Raw genomic sequence first — 25,123 nt, forward strand, 5'->3', positions numbered from 1 at the left:
TCCATATAAAACCTAGCTTGTGTGCTGTCAACCCAGAGTGAGGGCATGTGACAGCATTGTTCTGTATTCAACCCTTTTCATACTAGTTTGATTTTATTCTTTTCTGCCATACCCCCTTCATTCAGTGCCTTTTTTTTTTTTTACAAGCTCAAGAATTCTAAACCCATCTAATCTTCTTTGACATGGCAATGAGACACTGGGTATCTGTCCTTCATGAACTTGTACTCCTATGAAGATTTTCTAGTTCTAAAACTTTCTTCTAAAGAATGATGACAGATAAATGCAATATTCAAGCAGTAGAAGGAGTTATGGATTTGTACTTTGGCTGCTACTGTAATCATACTTTTTTGATTTGTTCTCCAATCTGATTCTATAATTGCATTTGTTTTTTGACTGACATTGAATAACAAGTTCATCCGTACAGTTTTCACAATACTGTCTGTAGTGGTGACTTGCTGAGTGATAATAATTTCCTTTGAGCTCTCTGCTGTGTGTTGGTGTAGGAGAGATTATTTCTGCTATTGTCACTAATTTGTGTTCATCAACACAGAACAGCACCAGATCTCAGCTCACATCAGCAGCCTGTTCCGAGAGCAGTTCCTGCAGCACCCTGGTAATTCCAGTTTACTACAAGAGTTCTCTAAGATCAGAAAACCTCCCTGCCCACTCTCTTTTCAGACCATTAATGAATGCTGACCAGCAAAGTCATCCTACCTCCACTGTAAAATGTCTTACCATTCCTATGTAGTCTCCTCTATTTTCTTATCAGTGATAATCCACATATAGAACTTTCTACTTATACTATGGAGCTTATTTTCTATGTTTTGTAACAGACCTACTCCAACTCTTTTGGAAATGCTGTGCACATCATATCAAGCAGTTCACTGTTATCAATGTGTTCACTGACTTTTAAAGAGAATTGCAGACATGTGAGGCATGACTGCTGCCAGAAAATACTCATTTTCCCCATTGTATCATTTTCACCAACATGTGTCTTAATCCTGTTCTTTATCATAGTTTTCACAAGTTTGCTCAATATAGCAGTCAGACTAAACTGTTGTTTCCTATATCTCACCATCAATTTGGGTGTCATGTTTGATAATTGACATTTCTCAGGTACCTTGGATGATTTAAACTATTAGCAGGTCATGGTCACTTGGCAGCTGCACACACAGGATCCCTCAGAACTCTTGGGCAAACACCCTTGGGTCTCATATATTAGTTCATATTATTTTCATAGGTCACTTATAGCTTGACTTTTTATGTAACAATATGAGAATTCTTCATTCTAGTTAAGAGGGTTATCAATTCTGAACAAAGAACAAACACGAGATTTTGTTTGATGGAGTTGTGGCTGCTGCTAGAGCTGCTCTGTAGAGTGACCATCAGGAATATTAAAAGACTATCAAGAAATCAGGTAGTATTTCATGGCAGTATAATAATGAGTGATACAGGTGGGGTACATGTCTTGAACACCCAAGGAGGGAAAATCCTGTGCTTTTCTAAAACTCCCAGCACTTAAAGTTGTAAGAGATTAACTTCTGAGGAGTTATTTTTAGCATCTAATAAGATGGTGCTTAGATTAAGAAACCTGATATCCTATTTCATTATCTAGTAATAAATCAAGTTTCACACATCTTCTTCTCATTAGCCTTTCATACCACTCATCTGCCAGACTCCTCAGGTTGTTCACACCAACAGGGATTCTACCCACTTAAAAAAATACCGTGCAGACACATACTGACTGGTTCTGATGGTCTTCAGTGTTTTAACATGAGTTCAGCCTAGAGCTTTATCCAAATAAATTGACAATGTCCTGCAGCTTTTTCTGAAAGATATATCAGAGCAACCCTCCACATCTGGTTTTGCCTGAACAGGAAATCCACCAGAATCAGAGTATTATCACAGATAAAAGAAACAAGGCTAAGGCTCAGCAGAGGAGATCTGTGTAAGAGGGGAATAGCTATGAATGCCTAAGTTTGTTCTGGGCCTTTACAAAAATATACACTGAATATTTATATCCTTAATTGATTTAATATAAAAAAGTTATCAATTTTTAAAGGTTCATTAAAACATTACTGGATATATATTATGTCCAATGATAGATAGTATGAACATATTTTTATATCATTATGTACCTTATATTTCTGTGAAAGAAACGTTTACTTCTGAAAAACAAAAGAACTTCAAATCTCATTTTTACCTTTCCCCCTCCTCTTCATGATAAAGGGGCTACTGGTTTTTGTACACTAGAAATACATTAAAAAATGAATTGTTTGATGAGAGCCTGTAAGAGTAAAACAAATAAATCTGAAAGAGCTACAGATGTGGGGGCAGGTTATTAGATTGACTCATGGAAGCAGTCTGCTCTGACAGCCGTGTAATGTCCTCTGTGTTTCATTTTTCTCTTCTCACATCGGTGACTCTTTCTTGGCTAAATGTCTTTGCTTAGTGTAAAATCTTTTTGTAAAGTCTCAGTGTCCTAAATGAGGGGTTGTGGGATTTCCAAAAAGCCCTCAGTGTTGCCCAAACCCTGCTCTGGGAAAGTTGAGTATGCTTGCTGCTTCAAGAGTCACGAGACTAAAAAGTACTGAAGAGCTTACCAGAAGGGGGATATTGGTAACACACTTCTGGGGAGCAACCAGGGTGTAGGGTAAATGGCTGGAACTTCCTTCAGGAATTTTTGTCTAGCAGTTGAATTTATTTTCCCCATTATGTTCTGAATTGTTTCATATTAAGCATAGTAATTTTACTTGATTTATAGTAGAAGGACATTATGCAAATAATTCAAATATTGCTGGTCTCCAGTGTCTCACTTAAAGACAGGTGTTGTTCCAGGAGCTGCTCTAGGTCTGCAGACTTGTTAGATGCAGGCCCATAGCCAGGTTGTATGACAGAATCATGAGACTCTCCAGCTAAGGAGGAGGAAAAGTAAAAATCTCCTGTAAATTACCTTTCTCACCTCTCAGTTCTTGTGAAATGGAAGTGGCAGTGGCTGTTGTTTCCATATCAGATGCTTCCAGTCAGGAGCAGAGGGCACCTTTGAGCAGTATCACTATTCAAGGTCACAGGAGGAACAGAGCCTGCATATAGGTACTCCTGAGCTCAGACTTCCTTCTGGCTCCTGACTGTTTTCTGTCTCCTAGCCACCAACTCATAGAGATTGAGAGCCCTACTGTACTGGCACTGTGGTTTGTGAAGTGAAGGAAGAGTGAGGGGGCAGAAAGGTCTTTGCTCATCCTAGCAGAGCAAGAAAATGTGAGATGCAGCACAGGTTTTGATGGGTTACATGACTTTAAAGAGATAGGTATGTAAATTATTCTGTCACCATGCAACAGTAAACAGAGTGGTGTTGGGTTGCAAGTTCAGCATGCCTTGGTTAATGGGGACAACAACCATTTAGCCTTTACAAACCCTTTTTTTTTTTTAATACAAAAGGAAAATGACAGAGTTATAGAATTTTAAATGTAAGTTATGAAATAATTTATTTTAACTGTACTTTAAACATCTTTTCCATTCCTCTATAAGGGCAGAAATCTTGTTGAGTGACAATCTCTTGTAGGCTGAAGTGATCTCTAGCCACTCTATGTCCAGGGAAACTTCAGTAATTGGATGTGCTGTGGAAATTGCTGCTATTTCAAAATCAGGTCTGCTTCCAAGAAGATGAAACAAAAATACAAAAAAAATTTCAAAGGAGAATGGAGGGAGAGAACAGGGAAGGGATGGAGAGAAGAAGGGAGGGAAAGAAAGAAATAACAGCACAGCAAAACCTGCATCTCTGCCACTGTGTGGAGTAGCTCATTGCTGCAGAAAAGTCTGGTTGCAGCATCATCTTATCAGCAGCCTCAGAACTTGACACTTAACCTGGCATGCCCAAGTCAGGCTAGGCCAGAGTTTTATTAGCATCTTTGATCATGCATAGCTCATGGCTATGTAGAAATAGTTTCAGATTTGACTAGCTAAAAGATAGACAGGGAAAGAAGAAATCATAAAGGAAAGCAGAAGGGAGAAAGTGGTAACATAAGTCCCAGTCTCATATGCAGTACTTCACTGAGGCAAGACAGGTGGTGATGGGCTCAGGTCGCATTTCTCAGACTTGAGTTTGCCAAGAGGCATCTTATTCGATAAAGTTATATAGTGTCACAGCTTTTGACTTTGTCCCAGGGTCATGAGAGTTGTGAGGATCTGTAACAGTGAAATTTGCTTTTTAAGGCCAGGAGATATTCTCAAAAAATTCCCTTTTCCCTTTTACCTTCATTCAGCTTTTCAGATGTTGGCCAACTTACTGTACCAAATAGAGGATACAATTCTCCACCAGACTGCTCAGACCTGACTGCATGAGCTGTAAGATTCTAACAGGTTGTGCAGAACTCTTATGCTCTGGAGATGCAACTAGTATTATCAATGCTACCAATGCAATAAAAGAGCAATTCAATAAAACAGTCAAATACAGAGTGTTGTGATGTCAAGTGTCAGATTTATTAACCTAATGCAAGAAACTACCATTGTTAGCACCTTTTCAGTTCATGCTGAGTGACTGACCTAAATTAAAGGATTCAGAACTTTCTGAATTATTATTGTTAAAGTCCATCTGGCAACTGCTTCTTAGCACCAGTGAAAGTAAATCTCTCTTCAGATCTGGTTTAAGCACAAAATATTAATAAGGTATTCAAGATATAACCATCAGTGAAATAAACTGTTTCAGTCAGGGATCTCAGACTGCCTTTCTGGGAATCAAAGTCTTGGCTGCATGCATGGGTGAGTTCTGCTGCAACAGGTGACTTCTGCTCAACTATCCCTAGTCCTTACCTTAAGTCTTTTTTAGTTCTGAAACCAAATACTACAACCAAATGAAAAAAATTTCCAAGTTTCATCCTTACATGGCCCAAACACGGGTGCCAATCAAGAAGTTCATACTCCAGAGATATGGAGAGTTTAACCCACACAATCCTACAAGCTGTGTACTGTCCAGTTTCAAAACATACAATCCTAAGTGTTAAGATGTCTCTTTTAGAAGAGAGGAAAAAGATGACCAAGCTAAGCTGTTTTGTATTGTATAACCTATTAAAATCCATCCATAGAAAGCTGTCAGGATCTATAATTTAGAGTCCACCTTTCTACATCGGAACAAACAAATAACCACCACTTGCATGCATGACATAGTTTTAAAGAAGAAAGAAGGTGAAAAAGAAAAGAGTCTTATTTACCCTTGTTATCCCTTCTGTCAACAATGGGTTTTGTCAATGCTGCCATTGCAGATGAAAATGGGCTAAGATATGAGGTATTTTGGCTGGGTGCACAAGACATTCTGCGCCTGGGGGAGCAGGGTGGCTAGACTGGCTGTTGGGTGCTGAAAGGTGAAAGCGCTGCCACAATGAATGCAGCCTCAATCCCAGCTATGTTTATGTTGGGAGGGTGAATTCCCCTACTGCCTGAACTCCTACCTTTTCAAGTAGGTTTTAGCCTGATAACTATGGAGTGGAGGAACCAAGATGAAGATATGCACCCTTTTGCTGTGTGCTATAAACTATGCTTCTCAGCTCTTACCTCAAGAACATATCTCTGTAAAATAGGCTGCTTTGCATAAATGCAGTCACTTCCATGAGCCGTCGTCAAAGGAAGGAGATTAAATGTATCACAGCATTTTTACTTGCAGCCAGCTGAAGTGAGTTAGTAAGGTGAACAGGAAGCAGCAAATTAGGTTTTAATGAGTGATACATCTCCTGCTTCTGAGAGGAAAATTTTTCCTGAGAGAAGTAAAAACAACATCACCACAGAGGGAAGAAAACTACAGCTCTCAGCTCTCTTGAGTAAAATCTTTGCTGTACAAGAAATGAGCAGACAGCACTGGTATGCAGACAGTTGGGGAGTGGAAAAGAATTACAAAACTTACTCTCCAAACTCATCTAAAAAAGCATATACATTCAAACATGTAACATTCAAGGGGACAAATTGAAGTCAACCTGAATCTAGGAGAGCTCAAATTATGCAAGACTTTGGAAAATAACACTTGTCTCACTTGATTAGTTTGACAGTACAAAGCCTGAAATTAATTGCTTAGTTAAGAGAAGAAACAAAGACCTGAAAGAGGGGAACAAATTTAATGGAGAAGTAAATCTCTGGACTAGATTTTTGATGGATTAATTTCTTTGTTTAACACAGAAAAATCTCTGTAGAATCAAACCACAGCTTAGAAAACAGGGTAGCTTAGAAAAGAGGGTAACATATAAAATGGGGTGTTTCCCATCCCTAAGGTTAAAGAAAATAATAAAAAGAAATTTATTTTTTTTGTATTTCACTTATAAAAAGATTTTTTAAATTTATAAAAGAACATTGCAGAATTGTGGAAGAAATGGCCTTATTGAATGACAGCAGTTAGGCCTGTATGTCCCAGTTGGTCCATGTGCTATGGGGATGTGAAGCTGGCAGCAACCTGAATGCTTCCCAACCCTTCCCTTGTTGGGAAGCTTTTTGTGGTGCTTGTCTTCATCAACCAATGAAGACTGGATTAGCCAATGTAAAGCAATTGCAGAGCCACTTTTGGAGTAAGAGCTTGATTTCCTCAATATCATATTTCCTTGTCTTTAACAAGGGACAATTTTTTAATTGGTTTCAGGCTGTTTCTAGCTCTAATTTGTTTTCCTTGGAGAAAAAATAATGAAAGAAAAAAAAAAGATGGAATAAGTCCCATTGCTGTATAAAATTTAAGTATTATAAATGGATTTTCAAGAAAGAAGTCAGTAGATAAATTATAATCTTTTTTGAGTACATATTGAAACATAATTTTTAATGCTTTTTTACTTACTATTCAATTTAAAACAAAAGAACGATAGATATATCTAAAATACACTGAAGGACATCTCCATCAAATTATGACAGCCAGTAAACTTCACACTGTATGTTTTAGCTCAAGTTCAAACTGAATTCCAGATTTGGATCCTTTCCTTAAGTTCAGTATGACAAAGCATTTCCCTTGCAGCATGGGATATGCCTTCTAAGATCATTTGAACATATTAGGTCCTGCTATTTCAGTCTCAAAGCTCTGCTCTCACTTTGTCTGTAGTACACACTATAGTCTGAGGAGGACTGAAATGTTTTACTTTAATTCAAACTGATGAAGCTCGTATAGAGTATCTGCATGAAATTTAATTGCCTGTAAAATGCAGGTCAGTTTAGATGATCTAATGGTCCCTTCTGGCCTTAAACTATACAATATCTATCAAACAAACTATTAAAATGTTGCTGTGTGTAATAATCACAAAGATAACTACAGCTTTTGTAAATGCCCTTTAATTTAAAGGGTATCCTTTATAGTCTGCGTACAAGCTCTAATTAGCTATTTTAATGATGCTCCTACATGTGGTAAGTGGTTTGTACAACAGAATTTAACAGTTACCAGTACAGCAGGGATCGGATCTATACAACAAAACTCTCTTGTCCTCCAAAGCTGAGGCTGTCAGAGCAGCATAATGTTTCCCAGGTTAAAAATTCAGATGGTCTCCCAGGTATTATCTGGGTGAGCAGCAGCTGTCCCATGCCAAAATTGCACCAAGAACTATACTAAGAAAACTACTTGTAGGAATGATTGCACATGCCTTTGTCCCTTGCTCTGTTTAGTTTTAAATACTGTTTAAATAGTTTAAATAGTTTAAAAAGTTTTAAATTTTGAAAGTTAGATTTTATTTTTCTTAATGTGTTGGTAGCTACAGGCAGGTGCCCAGAGAAACAGGGAGGAAGAAGAAAGAATGGCTCAGAAACTAAGTACTACTCAGCCAGCTCTAGGGAGCTGTTGAGATAATGACATATCTGTTGGCTTCTGTATCACTAGTTAATATTTTTTTATTTTTTTTTTTCACAACCTTGTATTCAAAACCAGGGAGCACAGCTTCATTTAGAGGGAGTTTTGTTCCACCTGGATGAGGGTGACACCCAGCATTTCCCTGAGGACTCTGGTAAAGCCAAATCTACCCATGTCTCCCAGCAGGGTAAGAGGAGTAAAATGGACATGGCTTTTACCTATAATATTTTGCATCTGTTTCTACAGAATATTTTGCTTCAGCTGGTAAATTAGCATATCTTAAGAAGTATTTTTGATCACTGTGTGGCTTTGGTCACCAGGAAAGAAATGCAAAAAATACCTGAACACAGCAAATCTGCAAGTTCACTTGTTGGGGTGTGCAGCTGTGGATCACGGTTTTTCTTTGACAGGACAGTGCTTGTTTTGGGTAATGCTTGTAACCATTGTCCTGGAATGAGGTACTCTCCCTGTCTGCCTTCTCTGAGCCTTCTGGTCCCATAACACAGCTCATCCATTTGTGACACAGTTTGCTCAGGAAGAAATATTTGGCTAATGAGATATTTTCCTCACTGAGGAAAGCAAATTAAGCAGTACCAAGGTATAGACCCAGGCATTTTGACTCTCAACTGCTAGCATTTTTAGATCATTAAAACAATCCCTAATACCTACTGTCATACAATTACTAGAATTTATTCCTAATGGCTTAGTGGATCTATTTTTTCTGCCCTCAATATATCTGAAAAAACATCAAATATATAATAATCTAGGTTATAATTAGTTGCACTTAACTCTAACCACCAAAAGCAAATGTTTAACTCCTTTAAATTGTCTAACAGTTTTTATGACTAGCCTAAATGGCAATTCTAGACTGGAAGTTTTCAAATAGCTAAAATTAGGTGACATGGTTTATCCTCTCCCTCCCCTGGATTATTTATGTGAGTCATTTCTAGCCTTTGTAAGATGCCATATAGGACTATTTATATGTGACGGGTTGCCCTATATCCCACAGTAGTTTGCCATCCTTTTAAAGAATAGGGAATTGGAAAAGAGTTCAGTGTAGTTCTAACCTTCTAATGTTTTTTGGAGGTTGCATTGGAAATTAAATTTAATTTCACTACAGAAATGGTCTTTCTTTCTTATTTCAGAATATCTGGTTTCTTTCATAACCACAGGACAAATATGACCAAAACCAGGTTTACCAGACATATAACAGATGTTGCACACTGTTTTCTGTCTCTCTAAGTGGAGGCACCCTTGTGAACAAACCTGTCTGCAAAGCTTATGGCCAGAGCTTGGTTGGTGCCTTCCTGATGAAACAATTGTGTGAAAGAAGCTGTCCCATGTCTGCAGCATCAAGTGGACCCCTCTGAAGCCATGTGAAAAAGGATGTCTTGTGCACATCAAGCACACTGGGCTGCAGATCCGACATTTCTGCACATAGAGTCTTCTGTAACTGCAATTTTCTCTGCCCAGGTCTTCAGAACATGCCAGAGAGCCTGGCAACTTTTGTGCCAGTTCATGGGTGCTGAGGCCAATGCTTAAGTGTTTCTGGTCATTTCTTTGTTTTGCTCAAGTTCTTCTTCTTCTTCTTGTTTCAGAACCTTATAAAGGCTTGCAAATAGCCACAGGGCAAGTTCCCTTATAAATTTTAATTCAAATATATGTTTGTGCAGAAATCTGAGATACTAAATAATAGAAGAAAATATTTGTATCGTATATGAATATTCTGAAATATATTTGCAAAGTCCCTTTTTTGGTATGTCTAGTAATGATAGCACTGGCTCATTAAGTGGAGAGAATGCTCAACTCATATGCTCTTTAGTATTCAAAACAAGATTTACAACCTATTACCATTAGAAGGTATCTTTTCAAATTATTCTTAAAAAAATAATTTTTATTATTAATTTTCATGATTAATTATTTCCATGAAGAAAAGTCCTTGAAAAAGATAAATTCCTTGCCAATTGAAATGACTGTGCTGTAGCTGATTCACTAACAGTTTCCATAATTCAGTTTATCATTCTCCCAATAGCAATACTTCATATTTATTTTATCCAAAACTTTAATCCAGCTTTCATTATATATAAAGCTGTGGCTACTGTCCTGTGGGAAAATAAGCTATTCCTACCACTAGGGCTGCATATCTTATAAAGAAGAAATGTTGAGAAAGCCTCCTGTTGGTTAATCTAACTACCATATTTCAGTTTTAAACTTTTCTGTTAAAAGCCAAGGCTTAAACTAACTGAAATTAAAGAAAAAATTTAAACAACCAAGAATATCTAGCTCTATAATGAATTTTAATATTTAAAAACCATAATAATTTCTGAGGACTTGAGAACTCATTGTTTTTTTAAATATATGATGATAATTTGGAACTAGGTAACACAAAAATAAACACCTTTTCCTTTTTTCTTCATTTTAAAAAATTTATCTTGTCAGCTTCAGTGTTCTTCTATGTTGAAAATGATTTATTGTAGAAATCCCTCAGACAGGAGCAGAAATTGGCAACTGCTAAATGTAAGCTAAAGCACACACCATGAAATTTGTGTTCCTGCAATTGCTTGTGTCTGTACATTTGGAACAAGTCTGTGATGCTCTATTAGTGTCAGTGCTGGGAAGTACGAAGTGGTTTTGAAATTTAATAAACATAGAAATTGGTTTTAAAGTCACGAGGAAAAAAAGTTGCAAACATTTTCTCATAGCAAGATTGGAACTTTTAAATTCCAGATGTGATTTTACATTAGTGTCTCTTGAGAAAGCAACCTTTCAAAATCAGCCTTAAAAACATTGTTATGGCTGCCATATCCCAAGGTAAATAACAGGTTTGTTGGTTGTGTCATCTTGGAGAGCAAGTTTTACTTGTTTGTTCAGCTAGAACTCCCAGTCCTTCCATAATTTAAAGAATTCTTCCGAGTGAAGAAAACTCCTAAATGATCTTATGTTTGCAATGAAGTGGATAGACCATGAGAAATGGGAGCCAAAGCTTCCAGACAAGGTAGAAGTGAATTGACTGGCAAGAAGAGAAATAATAACATGAAAGCCAAAAAATCAAAAAAAAATAAAGTTCTTGGTTTTTGTTTTTAATGTAGGTGAAAGTATTGTAATTTTTATCTGCAGCAGGAAGTCTCAAATTAGAAATACATAAATATATATGTAAGTTATGGAAGATAAATATTACTTCCTTAAGAAATGCCTTAAATATTAAAGGGAGAAATAGATATTTCCTGGACAAGAAAATGGTTCATAAATACTTTATCATGAACTAAAGCCAAACGGTATGGGAAAATAACATGGAAGGATGTTTCTTATTTTTGTATCAGAACAAAATTCCTCCTGTAGGAAAAATATGGCATTCTCTTATCCCACTGGAGCACCCTAATTGCTTTCAGGGAGTGAGACACCAGAGATGCTCTGTCACATGGCACTCAGTGTTTTGTAACAACAATTTGGGGAACTCAGGTTTCTCACTCCATTTGTTCAAATACCTTCCCAGGACATGTAAATTCTTTACAAACGAGTATTTCCCAAATGTTACATACCTGACACTAACAAAAAAAGCAAAACCAAAACCAAACCAAACAAAAAATCCTTTCTTAAAAGAAGAAAAATTCTAAAAATCGGTTTGTTTAAAAAAACCTGTTTCTAGCTCTACTCTGTGTCTCAACCAATGATCTTTTGTTGCTGGTGGGAAATAATGAGTAAACTCAAGTTCCTTGAAAAAAAACCAGAAATCTAAGTAAAGGTAATACATTTTCTCACTAGGCCCTTGGCCATGGTCTGAAGGTTAAGATTTATCATCTGCTTACCCTCTCGTTCAGGGAAGCCAGACACTTGCAAAACCTCAGATCACAAGATGAACTGAAATGATTTGTATCTCCTACACAAGTGGTTGGTAGATTACAATCAACTCTTTTCTACCATGAAGAAACTTCTCCTTGGACCTCAGCCACTGCCTTTGAGCAGTTACCTCATAAGCCATAAAATCTAGACAAGTGAAAAGGTAGCCACACATTTCAAACTAAGTGTCTGATGTGAAAAATGGACCTCTGAGCAAGTAACTGATGAGTGATAATGGTGCTGTAACTCAACATTAACCATGCTGCAAAGATCTGTGTGAATTCTGCTCTCAAAGGGCAGAAACCTTCTTTTAGAAAATCAGATTTTCAGAGCAGGCAGACATAATATTTTAAGTCATGTCATCTGCCCTCTACTGACATTCCACTCAAACCAATATGTGGCCTTTCACGTAAAGTCACCATTCCATATGTATTTTAGATTTTAGCAACTGTGTGATTTTCTTTGACAAGACTGATGGCTTTGCCATTAGGTAAGGTAGGACACTGACCTTCACAAAAGCACACAAAAACATGCTCGGAAGTGAATACATTAACCAGCCTCGAACCCAGAAGCAATTCAAATGTATGTTACAGAATAACTCTTTGCTGAAACCTTTGGAAGAGCAGCTGCCACAAGGCACCATATTTTGTATGTTCAAAGAAAGATGTAATGCTTTGAAGGAGAGACCACCAGGGCTCACCAGAGAGAAGGCAGCCCCTCAGTTAGATACCACAGTTGTTGCTAACATGAGTTATTGCAAAACATCATATTGAAAGTATTGTCCTGCTGTTGTTGCAGGTAGTTCAATGAATATTTTCAAGAAATGTATTACCTCAAGCTAAAATGTTACACTAAAGATTGTCCTGCAAGTCCCAGAGCCCACAGAGGATCAGCAATTTGCCTGGTCTCTGCTGGGGCCTTTTTGTCTCTAGCTTCATTCAAAGTAAAAGCCATGGATATCATGATTTGGTTTCGTAAGGGAATACTCTATGGAAAATATTGGAATGGTGGTTGAAAATGAAGAGAGAAGCTGCTTCCCACAGAACCTCCCAAAAATAAAGTGCAGGCAGTAAGAGGCAAAAAACTCCACAGGTTCTTCCCCTAGCGGTTTGCAAGTGGAAAGGAGATCCCTAGGAAAATCTAAAAGTGGACAAGAGAAAGAGAAGCAGAAGGAGTGACATTATAATGAAATCAAACATATGCTCAGCACAAATGAAGTCTGCATAGTGCTGTCTGGTCTGTGAAGATTTCTTCACTTTCTTGCTAACAACTGGTGTTGTGAAGGATATGTCAATAATCAATGCTGACAGATGCCTTGCGCTAAAGGAGCTGAATAAAATTCACCTGGCTTGATAAACTTATCAGTGAGTTGCGCTAAATTTCAGCATTGCCTTTTTTGATTTTTCATTTATTATTACCATTAAATACCAGTTCAGCACTGCTGCAGTCAGCAGCTTGGTCAGCCACCTGAACCTATTATTACAATGATAAAGCATCTGCTAAGCACAAAAGAAAGGGCTTGCTTTTTTCCTATTCTAATTTCAAGCAGACAACCAAAACCTTGATAACCAAAACCTTGATAACTCATTAGGAACCTACTTGCCCACCATGGAAAATTTCCACCTGATTTTAACAAAAATATGTGTTGCAGTTGACATTTTTATGTTTCATACTTTAAAGTACAGAGTGATAGATGTTTCTCTTTTCCTTTTAAAGGATTTATTACCATAAAACAGAGGTGTTTGAACAAATTTGATTAATTTTAGAAGCACAGTACAACATTTTATTGCTAAAAGTATTCTGGTAAAAATGAAGAAATATGGGTGATGATGTCAGAAGAAAACAGTAAGGTTCAAATGGCACAGATCTTGAACATGGGGATTATAAAAATACATTTCATTTGAGTGTGAATTAGACTTCCAAATAATAGAATTGTCCAGAATAATTGCATTACTATAGTGTACTTTGCAGTTTCAAAAATAGCAGGCCATGATCAGTCAGAAAGCAACTGTTTTATTGAGATAAGTCAAATATTAACAGAGGCAGTAAAAAAAGGAAAGTCTCACTTTACATAAAGTGTTTCAAGATCACTTTCAGCCATCTTAACTTTCTACTTTTAGCAAAATTTTCACATTTAAGGCCAGCTAAGGGAGAATAATACTACCTGAAAGGAGAGTGTATTGAGAAAGGGGCAGGTCTTTTCTCCAAAGTAACAAGAAACAAGACAAAACGTTATCAGATTGCACTAAGGAAGGATTGCATTCAATATTAGGAAATAAAATTAATGGAAAAGGTCATCAAGCACTGGAACAGGGTGCCCAGGGAAATGGTGGAGTCACTGCCCCTGGAGATATTAAAAAAGACATGTAGATGTGGTACTTAGGAACATGGGTTTGTGGCGGACTTGGTAGTTCTGAGTTGAGGGTTGGACTTGATCTCAGAGGTGTTTTCTGACCTAAACATTTCCATGATTCTAGGTATAAAGTATGTACAGGAGTGCAGAGCTCCCTGTGTTTTGCTATCAGTCTTGCAAACAGTGCTCACACTCAGAAAAATTTTCAAATATCTGAGAATTTTCCCAAGTGAATTAAAACTGACCAATGTGCTTCCATCTCTTAAGTGCAGAAATACAATGTATTTCTTGGAATCTTGGATCCTCTTTCTCTATAGCAGCCTAAATAGTCACATGCACATTTCAAAGCAATATAAACATTTAACAAAATTACTCTTTTTTTTAACAAAAGCTGAGCAGAAGGTTTTGTTCTAGTCCTCTCTATATAACCATGATACTTCAATAATTTTAAATAATTTCTCTGCTTCTGAAGATAAAGTTTAGAGATTTCAGGATCATGAAGTCTGACCTTCTTTATCTCAAAACACATTACATTTCACCCAGATACCCACCAACCAAATCCAAGAACATTTAGCCACTTAAACTCTATATTCTGATTTCTTTGAGCCTTTGTACACGTACAGGTAATCAAACAACTCAGTACCTCTCTTTTGGGGAGTTTGCTCTCACTGTCAGATCTTGTTATAGCTGTTCTATAATTCAGTTCTGTCTGACTCATGCTTCCAACCAATGGTTACCATGAGCCTTTCACCAGCCAGCTAAAGTGACCATTAACATTCAGCTGTTCTCCCTCCATGATATTGCTGAGTATGAGAGAAATCTCTTCTTCAAGGCGTGGACTGCACTTGTGATTCTTCTCCAGAATGCATCCAGTCCTGCATTGCTAATATTCTCAGTATGTCTGACCAGCACACTCATCCACCCACAAAAAAATCTCACCACCTTGCAGTGAAACTAAAAATATCTTCTGAAGAGTTTATTTAGATCATTAAGGGAAATCTGAGTGATTTGAGGAGATGTCTAATGTCAAAAACAAATGCCTCTGAAACATGCCCTCCCTTGTTAAAATGTGCAGAGAAGCCCAACTTCTGCATGTTAAAGAGCAGTAGAACTGTGTTGGGTTCAGATACTTTAAGAAAGCAGATTATCATGTTGCTTCATTTTGTATCATGGTCATTTTTAATTGAACTAACTTTTCCAATAATATATACTGGCATATATTTGCTTGTTTTCCTGTGAAATTCTATAAATTTTAGGTTTACTTACTTCACTTTCAGGTTGCTTCAGAAATATTGTATTGCAAGATAGTTTTATCTGACAATAATTGAAGGATGATTACATATTTGTACTGGAAAGCCAATAAATATATTGCATCAAGTGTGGTTACAAATATTTTCAGTCAGAAAACCAAACTTTGAAATATGCTTTCCATGACAATATTAAGTGGAGCAACTTAAGTTTTAGAGAATTTTTATCAGTCTATTTTGCAAACAAAACAAGTCAAGTCTACTTTGACAATCTCTTGAGTCCATGTTAGTTCTGTTTTGCACTGTGAAAGGAGTGTAATGTAATTTCTTTTAAATTAAAATATAGCCTTGACAGCACAGTTTGGCTTGAGGATGTGAATTTGACAGAAAATCCCCTGGCTGTGAGAGGCCTTGCTTGTAGTAAGTCACCTCCTGACAACCCCTAAATCACAAGCTGAAATGAATATGAATAAATTATATTGAATGCCTCTGTCTTAAACTTGGGTGCATTTTCCCTTTTATTCCTTCAGTTTCACTTCCTTCTTTTGGTTCCTTTCTCTTCTGTCATCTTCCACTTTTCTTAAGTCTTTTACTTTGTTTCCTTGCAGAAAAACCTGCAGCTCTTTGCATGGAAAGATAGGGGATTTTTTTTTTTCCTTTTTACCATTTAAATACTTCTCTGTCTCCAAAAAGATTTAAAACATTACTAAGAACTTTGACTAATTGGGTTCTAATTCATTTTAATTCATCTCTGGGGTTATTTCCATTTGTCTTTTCTGCCTTCTTCTAAGCACACACTTTTTAAAGCTTCTGTCGTCATCATGTCTGCTACCTATTCCAATTCCTGAATAAGTCTTTACTTTTATTATTATTAACTATCTCTTCTTTTTTACTGTGTGTTTTAATTTACTCTCCCTTTTCAGGCTTTTTTTCTCTGCTCAGAGGTTGTGTTCTCTTCCTCAGCTGTACTGGCAAGACATCAGTCATGGTCTCAAGGGTTTGCCTCCAAAGTTCTCTGGTATGGAACCTTTCTGGCTGACAGATGGGTTAGGAAGTCTCAAAGCCATGTTCACTTGAGCCCACTCAAAAGAATCAGTGAGAATGATGAAGTCACTGTCAAGGGATGGTGGTCTGGTCTCCAAAACTGCTAGTCAATTTTCTATAGTGCAGGCTGAGAATTTTTTTCTGCTCCATGTCCTAACTCCTGTAGAATACTGCCTTATTCCTCAACCTTACCAATTCAGCATTTTGAATGTATATCAGAATTTTTATGCCAATGTCTCTGTTGTATTTTCTCACCCTTAGCTTTTGGTTGATAGCAGTAGTCTAATTCAGGAGTCTGGTAGGCTGAACCAGTAGGAAAGACTGCAATTGCAAGATTGCAACTGCAAGATTGTTTCTCAGTATTCTTAAACTCACAGGTCTTTGCTTTGAGCAAGGCTTTAAGCAGTTCTTTTCAGGATTTTTTCAGATATGGTGACTCCACTTCATTTAAATGAATTAGCAGTTAAAAAATTATTGTCATTTTAAGCATGCTAATGCAATACAATTTAGCTGAGAAGTATCTCTTGATTCAAAAGATATTACAACATAAATCTAAAGCAGCAGAAATTAAAATATTGAAACAGAATTCTCATTGAAATTATTTGGAATAACAAACTAGATTACTTTTTATTAAAGCGTTCAGACTTTATTTTATTGTGGTTTGTGGCAGGAAAATTTTTAAATCTCAAAAATACCTACAGTGGCAGATGAATTGCTCTTTTGATGAGTTTTTTATATATGGTAATTAAGTGCAAATTTTGTTATTGTAACTATACAGCTACATTTGTATCCATTTGATTCCACACCATAACAATGCTTACTAATTTGCTTTCCATGCTTGTCATCCTCATAATCATTTACCTTACCTTTATCCTGGTTTATTGCACAAAAGTAATTTAATACCTCAATAATGGAATAAATTATACACTACAACTCCAGTTTTAAATACCTATTTCTTTAACACTTTATAATTTTATTTTCTTCATAAAATCTTCCATATAACTCCCTGTGCCTCCAATAAATCATTTTAAAACTTTATTCAGTGTTTGATGATTATATTAAATTTATTCCGTGACTCATATGTGGAATCATATTAAATATACCTCACAGAGGTGTTTCAGATTTCATTACTGAACTATTAAGTGCTCACAGATGAACATATATGAAAAATTTACCTTATGAAATAGATTTATTAATATTTTGTGTCTATAACTATAACAATCTGCCACAAATTGAAAAGGACATGGATGAATAGGTAGCATTAGCATTCCCCATACACAATTTTACTAACTACTAATTACTTAAAACAGAGAAGGATCTTCACAATGACAGAATACTTCATTTACTTAACCACAAGTGCCATATCCAGACACTTCTTGAACACTTCCAGAGACAGTGAAACAGACACTTCCCTGTGTAACTTATTCCAATGCCCAACCACTCTTTCAGTGAAAAAAAAATTCCAACCTCTGATCTGAACCACCTGGCACAACTTAAGCCCATTTCCTCTTGTCCATTGAACTTGAGACATGGCAAAGAGACAGACCTTCACCTGGCTACCACTGCCTTTCAGGCAGTTATAGAGTGACGTAAGGACACCCCGAGCCCCTTTTCTCCAGGCTAAACAACCCCAGCTCCCTCAGCTGCTCCAGACCCTCCACCAGCTCCATTGCCTTCTCTGAACTCACTCCAGCACCTCAGTGTCCTTCCTCCAGTGAGGGGCCCAGAACCGGACACAGGATTTTAGCTGTGGCCTCACCAGTGCTGTGCACAGAGGGACAATCCCCTGCTCCTGCTGGCCACACTGTTGCTGATACAGGCCAGGATGCCATTGGCCTTCTCAGGCACCTGGGCACACGCTGTACTGAAGTCTAAATAGGCAACATCCACAGACTTTCCCTCACCTACTAACAGTTGACTTCAAAGGGTAAAATTTTTCATTAAATAGGCAAACTTGGTAGTTTTCGTTCCAGCCCAGTGAAGGTTAAGTAGCTTCAAGTGAATCTACATACTCTATCCTAGAAGTTGATCAAACATATAACAGGAGAATGTATTACTAAGAGAAAATTCAGTTTTACAGTATGAAATTCCAAGTAAGAATTAACATCTATTAATCTAAACCACAGTCTGAAGTAAACTAATCAATTTTTCATATACATCAGAGGAGACATGGAATAAACTGAAAGTGACTCGCTGAAATAGAGGTATTCACTTCTTTGAAAAGAAAGTAAGATGAGCTTCTGAACAAATGTACAGCGAGTTGAAAGAAAGGACATAGGCTATGTTCTGGGCATAAAGATATGATTGTCTAAATGGCATTTTTCCATTGCAAAGTTTCTACTGTTCTTGAAAAAATATAATACTTTATTCTCAAAAGACATATGAAAGTTGGGAGGAAATAAGAGCTGAGAAATAGCTACTGCTCTGTGTTTGAAGGGTATTTTAGCTCATCAAATGTAACCTTTGAGAGAAAGGTAAAGACACCTTTTATGCTTATTAAGGAAAAAGCTTACATGACATTTCCCAAATCTCCCACTTATCCAACTGTCCAGTCAGCTGCAGCAGCAAGTGCCCAGGACCAGCAGAGAGCCAGGATGGCTGCTGTGTCTCGTCTTCCAGAATGTCACATTTTCTACTCTCATCACTGCTGTTTCTTTTTCCTATTTTTTTTTTGGTCCATTTGACAGTGCTGGAATAGATTCATTTTCTATTGGATCTGAAAAAAAAAGCCATCTCTATGTACTTCTTGTGTTTCATCATAGATTTAAAGGCACAGTGAATTGATTAATAGGTGGAAGAAAATATGGGGTCCTTTTCTAGCGAATGAAATTTTCAAGGACTGGGCTAACAAGGTACTTCTGGAAACAGTATGGAGAAGGAAGAAAGATGGGGGCTGCTCTGGGTCTCTCTCCCCTCTGTGTAGACCTGTTTGTTACTCTTTAGGCCACTGCAGTGAAGCACATCTTTTCTCAAGCCAGGTGAAGTCTGTGGGTGAAGTTCCTGAAATGAGGGTTTGTCATCACAGTTCCTGTGTCTCTGTCCCTATTTTCAAGTGGATGTTGAGTGTCATTTTTGGTCACAAGACCAAGCAGAGAACAAGGCTTTCTACAGTTCCGAGAAAGCAATATTTTATGGGTGTATTCATATGGAAATGAATGATAATTTAAAAAATACTATTAATCTTAATCAGTAAATCTCACAACTTGCACAATCCAGAATTAGAAATAAAGGTTCCTTGCAAGCTTTTATCTTGTTATCATTATTTCTCATTTCTTACTTAACAAACTGGACTTGACATGCTTCCTCTTGCCATCTATAATCCCAACTTCCACATACTCTTATATTTGTTTCAAAATCAAGTACTGAGGGTTTTTTTACCTGTTTTTCCTCTTCTTATCACCTTTCCTCATGAAAACTTTATCCCATTGCCTGTTTTCTCTAATTTAAAACTTAAATGTGCCTATTCATTTGAGGCTGGTGTCTCTAGAGCAATGTGAGAGTGTTTGCACATTATCAGTGGCCACATTTTTGGTTTCCTTTCCCATCCTACAAATACAGTCCTGATGTTTGTCATTTCTGCTCCTTCAAATGTAAAAATTATCAGCTTAAAGAAAAAACACTTATCTTCCAATGTTGATGGCAGCATCTGACTGCCAGAAATTCTGTGTGCAGCTATGAATATATATTGCTGCTGTCCTCTACTAGTGAAAGCAGGAGCACTTGGCTCTGTGAATGAGTATTACCCAAATAGTGCTATTGTGTATACCCAGTAATACTATATTATTTGCATTCCACTTCTGTCATTAGAATGAAAACATGTCACTTTGTTATAGCTCTGCAATGAACCATTTGTACACTACTAAAAATTATTATCTTACGGTATGAAAAATATTTCATTATAGAGAAGCTGATGATTTATTAAATGGAAGGTACTCCACTTGAAAGGCAGGTGTTAGTACAAGTTCTCAACCTCCCTGCAATATTGTTTCATATACACTTGAAAAAATCAACAGGAATAATAGAAAGTAGAGGCAGAGATATGAAGCAGAGGAGAAAAGTGTCTTATCTATATCTACAAATACACATAAGTATTAAGTACTAATTTACATTTAATATATATTCCATATTCTGACAAAGTGAGACACCATGGTTAAGAAACACATTTCTAGATGCAATTTATGCTGTAAATAAAAGAAACCTAAAAATTTATGTATCACATTAAATAATCAGCAACACTGGCTCATTTACACCAACAGAAGATTTGTCCTTCATCATTCAGGTACACCATTCCTGAGTATACCATTTCTTTTTGTTTTTTTCCAAATTTCTCCTTATTGAAGTTTGAAGGTCAGAGAACGCTTGACTGAGGTGCAGTTACTTCAGGATGCTTTCTTCTGACCTTTAAATAACTGATGAGTATTTTAAGAAGCCACATGCGTTTTGAGCCATTCCCATGGCATTTATTTGGGAAAGAATTACTCCTGATGTTCAGTATTTCTGTATTTCAGACTGCCAGCACTTCAGCTATCATCATTGCTCCAGCTCACTGTTCAGACAAATGGAGTTGGATGAGGTCTGGGCCATCCACTGCTCTTGACTGGTGAATTTTATGAATTCTCGTGATCATAGGCTTTAAATTTTTTTTGGCAATGTCCTCAATTTCCCAGTATCTGTTCTTTAACTTCAGGCTTGCTGATCTGCCTCGGTGACAAATGTCTCCATTAGAACAGATTCATTTTATTTTCTCAGTCTCACTCCACATGTTTAAAAAGGTCTTAAAGATTTAGGAACTAATAGAGCTAGGTAAATGCAGCCAGAAATGTCAGTGAATTATTGGTTCAATATTTTTTAATGAATTCTCTTAATCTGTGTCCAGCAATAGTCCAATGTATGGGTTTCACAAGTTGATAGAGCTAGAGAATCAGCAATTTTTAAATAAGTGTTGGAGTCTAACAACAAGACTCACTTTCCATAAAATACTTACACCTGAAATCAGATTTTAATGGCTCTGAGAATTTAATAGGGAATTTGAGCACTCCTGTTAGTGTGAATAAGCTGAGGAAGCATTGCAGCTGTATTTTAGTCAGGTGGAAGTCACCAGTCTTGAGATAAGAATAATTGCCTAAAATTCAATAATATATGATGAGCTAATGGTCTGTCTGGCCTTACAAATGCTACTCTCACTCTGTCACTGCCTGTGACAGAGTTTATTTCTTTTCCTGCCAGCCCCCCAGGAACAGACAGATCAGAAGATGCAGTGCTGACTGGTGCCATGCCCTCCACATGCCTGGCAGTGGCCAGCATGGTGGTACTCCACTTCTCCAAGCTTCCTGAAAAAGATGTCTTGTGGGCTGACTGGGGGTCATGGCACCATGGGAGTTGTAGAAATGAATGGTAATGGTGAATGGGTCCCTCCTGCACCCTTCAGAGATGGCAGGAGCATGCTGGCTCCGCAAGGCAGCTGGCCACACAAACCTCTTTCTCATTTCCATTTCTGCTCAAGCCACTCCAAGCAGTACTAAAGAATGCACATTTTTTTTAATAGCAAACATTTAACTACTTTTAAAATTTGCAGGCTACACAGAAGCCACGTGGCAGCTTGAGATGTCTGTCAGTTTACTGCAAACAAGATTTATCTATTGCCAAATCAGAAGGAGCTGTGCCTCAGTAAGCCCTGCAGTCAACTGATTTGCAAGGGCAAGTTTAAAGATTTCATAATTAGTTCATTATCTGTGAATGGGCTATGGGCTATTTTCCAATTAATCTACTCTTTTTATTCAGAGACTACATACTAACGATAATAAATCAAAAGAAAATGTATTCCTCTTGCTACAAGTACTTTTGTATTGTGCTGGTAATTTCCTCTGTTCTAGAGTAATTTCTTTCTTTCTTCTTTCTTCACTTCTGGCCTACCCTGAAATATCAGTTTAGTTAGGATGTCTGAGGATTCAAGTTCCTCCACTGGAAGTGCAATACGGAAATGGTTTTTCTTCTCCAAACCAGAAACATTGTCTGAGGCTAGAGATAGATTAAAGGAAATCTGAGGAGTCGAGGGGGATGGGGAGAAGCTCAGATTCTAAGAGCAGTGAAATAAACCACCTCTTTATTGGCAACTTTGATCAATATTAGAAGGGAAGAGAAATCAGTGTTGATTGTTTTTGCCAACAGTTTTTCCATGAGTAGACCAGTAGTTCTTTTCTTCTTGACAAGGTGGTGTTTCAGATGTAAGTTCAAAACTCGAGAAAATATTCACTTTAGCCATCAAAGCCTGTCAGTGTCCAAATGTCCAAATATAAGCAACAGAATAGCTAAGTTCAAGTTAAATAAAAAATAATTTGTCAAGGGAATTAAATAACCCCTGCTTTAAAAAAAAATTAACAAATTTAAACAGGAGAAATTCTGCACTAATGCCCATGCTAATGCCCAGTGTATAAGTGTCACCATCATTTATTCTACTTATGACTAGACATCTAGTGTTTCATCATGTTTTAAACATATTTCCTCTAGTCAGTCTCAATCAGCTAAAGGAATAAGTCACAGTGCTTTGACATAAATACTTTCCTGGGGCTATACCTTTAAAAAAGTTCTTGAATTATTCTGACACTAAGTAGTGACAAACAAAGAAAGTGAAATAAATGATAGTGGAATACTATTTTTATCCAATTTAGAAAATTTCCTCATAACACTCATTATGATTTCATATTTTTGCCCCCTTAGCTCTCAGAGGGGGAATGTGTCCTGTGCTAGAAACACAGGGGGTTTTAAGCTATTCTTACACAGCATGGGAAAATTATTTTCATACTAAAAACTGGATGTGAAAGGCAGAAACATTAAAATTCACAATTAATGTAACATCTTGCAGTTGCTGTGTGTTGTCTGAATGGATCTGGGGAGTTTTTCCTTCAACCTTTCTACTTATCCATTCCTATAGGCAAAGAGGTTTTGTTCAGGAACGTATGTGGAGGAATGTAACAGCACAGGCATTCATGTGAGCACAAATATTTGCTGGTTTTGACCACTTGTCATTTATTTCTCATTTCAGCCAGATGCACAAAATAAGAGCTGAGTCTCACATTGTTCCCTGTGTAAGTGCCAAAGTCCAAGATGCCAATGTTTAGGACCAGAACTGCACAGAGACACTGCCAAATCTGTTCATTTTCAGAGATGCCACAATGGGTTGTTTTCTCAGTTTATCAGCAGAGTTCTCATATATATATATATATATATATATATATAAAGCATTCACATTTAACCACATCTGAATTTTTCTAAAAATAAGCAGCTTGTTGTTTGCTTGATTTGACAAATAGAATGGGATTCAGCTGAGAATAAACCATCTAAATTTATATATCTATGTACAGAGATTCAAATATGAAAATGTGAGATACAACTAGAATTTGTGGACACAAGCTATCAACCAGATATTGAAATTGTAAAGTTATTTAGCTGACTAGTTGCTACAGTAAGATTCAGTAGACTAACAGAGGTATCCAGAGTAAATGTGGATGCTGAGAATTATCTTTCATGTCTTCAGTTGCTGCCAAAAAAGAGTGGAGGTGTCCTGTGCCCACCCTACCTACCTGCCCTGGGCAGATCTCCTGGGCATCACAAATACCACAGGAAGCCTGTGCTCAGGAAATTTTGTCCCACCTCAAGCAGCTGCTCCTGGGATGAGGTGAACTGCTCTACAGGCAAGAATGACTGCATCGACTGTCACAGGAACCTAAACTCAAGGCCAGCACCTACTTGTACAAACTGTACTTCAGATATCTTGGTTTTGAACTGAATCCCAACCACAAGCTTCCCTTTCTTCTGAAACAAACATGTCATTCCAAGAAAGTCTTGGAAAATACCAGGCTGTACCCTCAGTAATGCCAAAAGAAGAAAAGACTGCTTTCTACATTGTTTTTTGACTTACAGCACTACAGATTTGTTTACTGCTGCTGCTTTTGAGGATTGGACTGCATATTTCCCGTTTGCAGATGTGATGTATAGGGAGTGCTCTCCCTCTTTTCAACCAGCAGTTCCAATCATTGTAAATCAAGCCTGGAAATCCATCATCATCTAGGGAGTTTCCAAAACACTAGACTAGAGTGTCATTTTTATGTGCTTTTATACAGCTTGTCAATCTGTACTTAGTTTATGCCCAGAAGAGCAACTTTAATAAGAAAGACTTGAGCTAAGGTTTCACAAGACGAAGCATCCAGGGGTTTTAAGATATTCACACCCTACAGCTCACTCCTATCTGGCGCTGTGTGCCACTGCTCTTTTGCAGGACTAGAATAGCTCATTGTGTGGCTTGTGACTCAGGAAATTACCCAGCTCAAAAATAAGCCAGAAATTAAAGAAAGTCATTAAAGGAAAGAGAGGTTATTTCAAATCAAAATCAATAGATCCAGTTTGCAGTGTAGCCACAGGAAGCAGAGTTGGAAAGCTAGTACATAGGGATGAGGACAGGGAGAGGGCCTAGGAGAGGGATGAGAGACGGAAGAATAGAGCAAGAATATTTCAAAAGAGTTTTGCAACACATTGCTTTGTGATGAAAAACTGCAGTCTGGAATAACCTAATTTCTAAATAAGCTGTAGCCTGGTAGTTGGTACGTGCACCTGACAGCTAAGACACACTCACTGAACTCCTGTGTCACTCTGTGACTTCCATCAGGAAAAGTTCTGCCCTCTCAGATAAACCCTTTAATGGAGTGAAATTAGATGGGAAACCTACTGCATTTACAGAGATTTTTGTCTCTCAGGCATCTCAAGGATTGCTGGACTTACTAAGTTCCTCTGCTAAGGAAGTAAATAGACTTTCTTCTCTGCAGGAAATAAAAAACCAAAACTTGCACA

Source organism: Cyanistes caeruleus, chromosome 2, assembly GCF_971803275.1.
Source record: "Cyanistes caeruleus chromosome 2, bCyaCae1.hap1.1, whole genome shotgun sequence".
NCBI classification, from domain to species: Eukaryota; Metazoa; Chordata; class Aves; order Passeriformes; family Paridae; genus Cyanistes; species Cyanistes caeruleus.